At 42.8% G+C, this 5,784-nt stretch overlaps 2 long non-coding RNA genes across 2 annotated transcripts; both read right to left on the bottom strand.

Annotated features, from left to right (window-relative positions):
- Positions 1-1,220: 1,220 nt before the first annotated feature.
- LOC127641800 (uncharacterized) lies at positions 1,221-1,981 on the bottom strand. The gene is made up of 3 exons (XR_007970234.1): positions 1,931-1,981; positions 1,759-1,826; positions 1,221-1,607 (listed from the first exon to the last, which is right to left on the bottom strand). It is a non-coding gene; the product is annotated as an uncharacterized LOC127641800 (long non-coding RNA).
- Positions 1,982-3,215: 1,234 nt separating this feature from the next.
- LOC127641799 (uncharacterized) lies at positions 3,216-3,829 on the bottom strand. Its single transcript, XR_007970233.1, has 3 exons — positions 3,770-3,829; positions 3,513-3,603; positions 3,216-3,288 (listed from the first exon to the last, which is right to left on the bottom strand). It is a non-coding gene; the product is annotated as an uncharacterized LOC127641799 (long non-coding RNA).
- Between the last annotated feature and the right edge of the window lie 1,955 nt (positions 3,830-5,784).

The following is a 5,784-nucleotide window of genomic DNA, read 5'->3' as shown; positions in this document are numbered from 1 at the left end:
CTGGTGAGTTGCTATCATTTAGAAATGCAGCAATGACCGCTGGAGCTAGTAGTCTATGAACAGCAGTGCATACAATAACTTTTATGCTGTATTTCTAAGCTTTTACCTCTTTCTCCGGTGAAAATGTTGTTTCGCCGTAGCCGACGTCGAGTAGGCGTCGTCAGTGTGATTATTGTTGATAGTGCCAACTAGTTTTCCTCGTGATTGATTGTCATTGACACCGTCAGGCTTACCGGGAGAGGGAGTGAGTGAGTAGTAAGCGTCTGTGTCGCTGTGTTTGGCAGGTGTCTGTGTGGGCGTGTAGTCCCATGGAAACTGTGGTGGAGAGCTTGTGTTGTAGGGAGGTAGCGCTTTGGTGCTGGTCGAGGATCTCACCCGCGGCCAGCAGATGTAACGTGCCTAACGCAGCATCCTGGATTTGAGGCATGCTGCCTGAATCCGTTTGTGCTACAAATAGCATATTCACACTTCAGACAGGATCATGGTCCCCTTCAAGCCAGCACGCACGAGTATGTTCATGGTTTATGTTTACTTTACCAATGTTTTTACACTGAGTCCTTTGAACAACAGCAATAGGTGACAGGAGATGTGTTGCATGCACAAACATGCATAAGAGACAGGCTTCAAATGACGTTTCCAACCTACTTACAGAGTTTAAAACTTAAGAATCTTTCCTACTTATTCCTAGGCAATACCGGTACACTGCAGTACAGGCAGGCTATACGCTGGGCTTATGGAGTTTTAGGGAGGAGTATAAGGAAGCCTCTACCCTCTTGTGTGGTTTCAACCATCAGACAAAACTTCCAAAGTGGTGACCAAACCTATCAGGGCTTTCAATGGCCTCGTTTGGATGAGAATGAATAAAAATAATTGTTTATTCTGTTGTGATCGCCTAATTGCCCTTAAAATGTTATAAAGTACACAGAACACATGAATTTTAATAAGAAAAAACAGTTTATTGGCATTGCTTGTAAGGGTTACTAAACATTTACTGAACAAGGACAAGGATTACTGAACAAAGACACAGGTTGCAAGTAAACAAATCTATATAAAAAAAGCCCACTGATGAAGGGCTAGACCTGAAACCTTTGCACATTGTTTCTTTTGCCTGCAAAAGTGTGGTCTTACCTGAGGGTCAACTGATGGTTCTCGCACTCACTCACACTCACTTACTCACACACAGTCACACACAGTCACTCACAGTCACTCACAGACACACTCTTTCATGAATGCATATGCAGTGATACATGCAAAAGCATATCAAGCTGACACACAGTGAACCCAGACAACACCGCACACAGAGGTTGACAAGGCACAGGTAAAATGATTGGTAAATTATTTTGAATTACATAAAACAAATTTCATGCAAATAACAGACAGAGGAGCAGACATGCAGCATGCAGGACCCCTTGAATGGGGTACAGCGACAATTAATGCCACTTACAAAGACGAAAAAAGTAATGATTTAGTGCAAAGTAAAACCAAAGCAACAACACACAAAACATGCAGAATACAGGAAACCACCACCAAATGAGATGACAGGGACAGAAGGAAAGAAGATAAATAACAACTAAAATAAATACTTACAACTAAATCATTGGACTTGTCTGTGGAAAAAATAATAATAATAATGTGAATTTAGGTTCTCTTGTACGCGTGACTGCCGGGCTAGGAAGAGGCTGACGGCCTCCTCCTTAGGAACCTGTTCGAAGGATTTAGCGATGGGGCGGGTGCATCGGAGGACAAATTAGCGCTAACCTCTCGAAGAGCTGCAGGTGAATGGGTGTAGCTTTCCTGAAGGGCCTTCATCAATGATGTTGCATAACCTGCAGATATAATAATAATAATACTGAATAAAGATCATTGCCACTGATCACAGATGTCTCGTGAGCCATCTCAAAATATGATAGAACTGCATGACACTGCTTACCGTATGAGGCTGCCTCTTTGATGGGACGCACCACATGGGCACCTTTTCTGAAGCCGGATACCGCACACAGTACTTCTCCGTCCCATCACTTTTCCGTGCTGTCTCGCGGTTGGCATTGTGATTGTAATGCAGCGCCGCTAAGAGAAGCCTACAAAATAACACATTTGAGATTTTTTTTACTACAATAGGCATGATAATAGGTACTATTATTACTATAAAAGGCATAATAATTGGCTGTATTATTCCTTGGATAGCACTGACCTGCTATACATCCCAACGTATGAAAACCCTGTGTGCTTGGGTGCAAAGTGCAAGATGAGGGAGTGGTAAGCCTCAAGGGAGAATGTCTGATGCTGTGGAGACAGCTGTCGAACATCTTTCAGTAAGGCAGTCCTCGTGATTATGTTCTCCAACTTTACTGCTGCCAATGAGCCTGCAAAGACCAAGACAGGGAGGCAGACAGACACACAGATGGAAAACGTATAAATAGACAAGATAGATTCAGACAAAAATTCTTTTTTAATGGAAACACATGAAATGGTCCTGCATATGAATTATAGCAAACATAAACAGTAAACAGAATGTTATGAGATTGCCAGGGAATGAAAAAATAATTTAATCATCATAGGTCACATGTCAAAGCACTCAGACAGCAAATACAACAAAACTGTAGAGCGTACATAATACCACATGCTGTGTGTACTGTACCTGGGTCCAGCCACTCTTTGTTGCGCTGATCCCCGTCTAGAGGGCCATGGGCACAACTGGAGAAAGCAGGGGTGTCATGGTCATGGATGTCCTGGATGTGGTTGACTAAACTTTTCCATTTAGCCTCCATGACTGCTGGGTTGCCGTCTGGGGTTGAGGCTGCAGTCCAATAGAGGTGATTCACTATAGCAGGCCTCCACAGCTGTAGTTGGTCACACTCTTTTGAAGCTGCATCCAATGCCTTCCCCAGACCTGTTTTAGAACAAATGGTATTAATTGATATGCACTAACAAAAACTGCTTCAAGGTTCCAACAATGGATACATACTTTTGGCAATGTGCCACACATCAAAATAATGCCGTGTCCCTTCAGGGCTCAGCTCCTCTCTCACCCATTTGGCAACCTAAGGAGAAATAAACAAACTTTTGTGGATGATTGACCTGTGTGGCCCTCCGTGTATCAGCAAACCACAAACATCCAGCTTCAGTGCAATTCAGATGTTTACATTCTATACTGCATTTTTATTGTAAATACCTGGCGATGACGGTCCGTGATCAGCGTTGCTAAATGCAGGTCCTTTCCCTCAGCAGGCCAACACTGCGCTTGAGCCCTTCAAGCTCACACCATGAGCTGTTGGGGACCTCTGAGCTCTGCAACATGACATAACAGTGTAAGTGTAAAATGCTGGTGTTGTTGAAGGAGGCGTGAATGAACCGACGCGTTGCTGGTCCAAGCATTACGATACACTGTACTCTAGTTAGGCAATACACAAAGCTCTAAGCATCGTTGTACTAGTGGAAAGATGTTATATTAATATACAATCAGTTTACTAAATTGCAGAGTTCATTTCTTTGTCTAATAACATCAGGTTTACCTGAACAAGCTGAACATCCACCACCTTGTTCACTCTGTCCTCGATCAGAGAGTAGGATCCATACTTCGCGCAGTGCCCAGGAGAATCTGACCTGGAATTAATTACAAATTTGAATTAGGTTTCAAGTTTTTAATAACCAAGGTCTGTAAAGACAATCCACCATGTCATCTGCAAATGCCAACTAAAGCCACCCTACATGATAACAAATAAAAAAATCAAAATGTGCAACTGGTCTATGAGCTCTCACACTGGTTTACCTGCAGTCACCAGCAAGAACTAGCCCGCCATCCATTGCCCGTAGGTCACTAAAATTCTTCAGCTTGATCGTTTTGCCAGGCCTGAACGATTACAGGGATGGTGTAGCGGCGCTGATGGCAAAGTAACTGCTCGCACTGATGCACTGCAGGCCAAACAGAGTCAACATTCTTAATGTCTGGGTGGCCAAACATCCAGTGAAATGAATGGCCCCGCTTAACAGGAGGTTGCAGGTCGGCATGTTCCTGTGGAGCATTGGCTGGTTTTGCCAGAAACGGTGGTAGCCACATGATGCACAGACCTAGATATGTAAAAAAAAAAAAAGAAGAAAAAAAAAAAAAAGTGTAATCAACAGTATATCAGGATTCAATATAGATTAGGTACTGTACATTACTGGTCAAAGGTTTCATGTTTTCAATGAAACACACATGACCAATACAGTATAACACTCAAATATGATGCCATCACAAACCAATAGACTAAAGCCAGCCTGGTACATACATTGTAAATTAAATTAACTGGCAAGACAGTCAGAGCTATCAGATTGTAATTAGATATTCTGATTTTCTAATCAGATGGCCTGCTGCGTAAACAAAACCGTACCTGCTTGATCTTAAGAAAAGTTCCTTCCTGCTGCACGATGCTACTATCTGACCTCTCACAACAGGCCGGACAGATGACAAAAAGGCCCATCAGCTCCTCTTGGCAAACAATGAATTTGTCAATGCCACTACAAGAACAAAAAAATTGTTGTTGGGGGGCATTCAAACTACCAAAGCTACAGTACACAAAAATGAGCATTCAAAATGGTCTATGTTGGTTTTAAACTATCTCACTTGTGATGGGGGTCACACGTGTAAGGTGGCTCCTCATCAAACAAGTCTTCCTCATGCATCGGCTCTTCGGGCACCCACGATAAGTCACTGATGACAGAGGCATTATCATCATCTTCATCTGTCTGTTCAGGACTAGCAAGGGGAGTGGAGGTTTGTGTGCCGAATGATGTCTGTGTGCCCACGCTGACCATCTTGGGCTTCAGGTTAACCTGCACAGCTGTGGAGAGGCAGTAAACATACCCAAACATGAGACAATCATGGCAAATCTAAACTGGTATGTTTTTTGGTGTAGGCTATGTATTAATTTAATCAATGTGTATGGAAATGTTCTGATTGCATAGATACTGGCAATGTTTTAGAGACTATATCTAATAACTACCCCTTAAAATACCCAAGTTTTACCGTGAGACCATCGGGGGCTTCAAAGAACACTGTGTCCCAGCGTCAGAAGTGGAGGAGGGCAAGGGCTGATCCCCAGTATCGACACTCTCCACAGTGTCTACACTGTCCACAGTCTCCTGCTGTGAGGCGTCTGTCAACATCTTGCGAAAACAAATATGAAAAAGGGTCAGCAAAATGCAAATGAGTGTAGTGGTGAAATAAGAGGTGGGTATACTATGAATACTTAGAACAGTGATTCGCAAGCACATTGGGTGTACAAGCACATTGCAGGAGTACATGGAAACATTTAATCATTTATTTTCAACTTGGAAGTACTGAGAATTATTTACCTATCATCTTTGAAATTCCAAGAAGATAAGTAAATATTCCCAGTCATTTCATAAGTCCATCAATAAAATGGGACGTGTGTGCTACAACTAACGTTAGTTTCCCAGTGGAAACAATAACCTATGGCACAGCCATAAAGCTTTCATGATGATATGGACTTTTACTTCAGGGCAATTTTGTTATTATTCTAATTTTTATTCGTGAATCACGAAATATGCTCTTCTAATGTCAGAGTGATCGTGCTTGTAAGTTAGTGGAGGCTGTGTCAAAGGGAACACGGTATACAAAATACACACAGAGCTAGCTAACACGCAGCTTGTAAACATTAACGTTAGCATGATGCTTACCGTGGCAATTTCTCGCTATGCAGACGGTGTCTCTCGACCTCGGGACGGGGCAAGCAGAGAGGTTTGCGTTCACAGACGGCACGGCGGTAGGAAGTAATTTAGCAC

The sequence above is a fragment of the Xyrauchen texanus genome, unplaced genomic scaffold, assembly GCF_025860055.1.
Source record: "Xyrauchen texanus isolate HMW12.3.18 unplaced genomic scaffold, RBS_HiC_50CHRs HiC_scaffold_174, whole genome shotgun sequence".
Taxonomy (NCBI): Eukaryota; Metazoa; Chordata; class Actinopteri; order Cypriniformes; family Catostomidae; genus Xyrauchen; species Xyrauchen texanus.
Note: the sequence above shows the minus strand (reverse complement) of the source record. Positions and strands in the feature narration are given on the sequence as shown.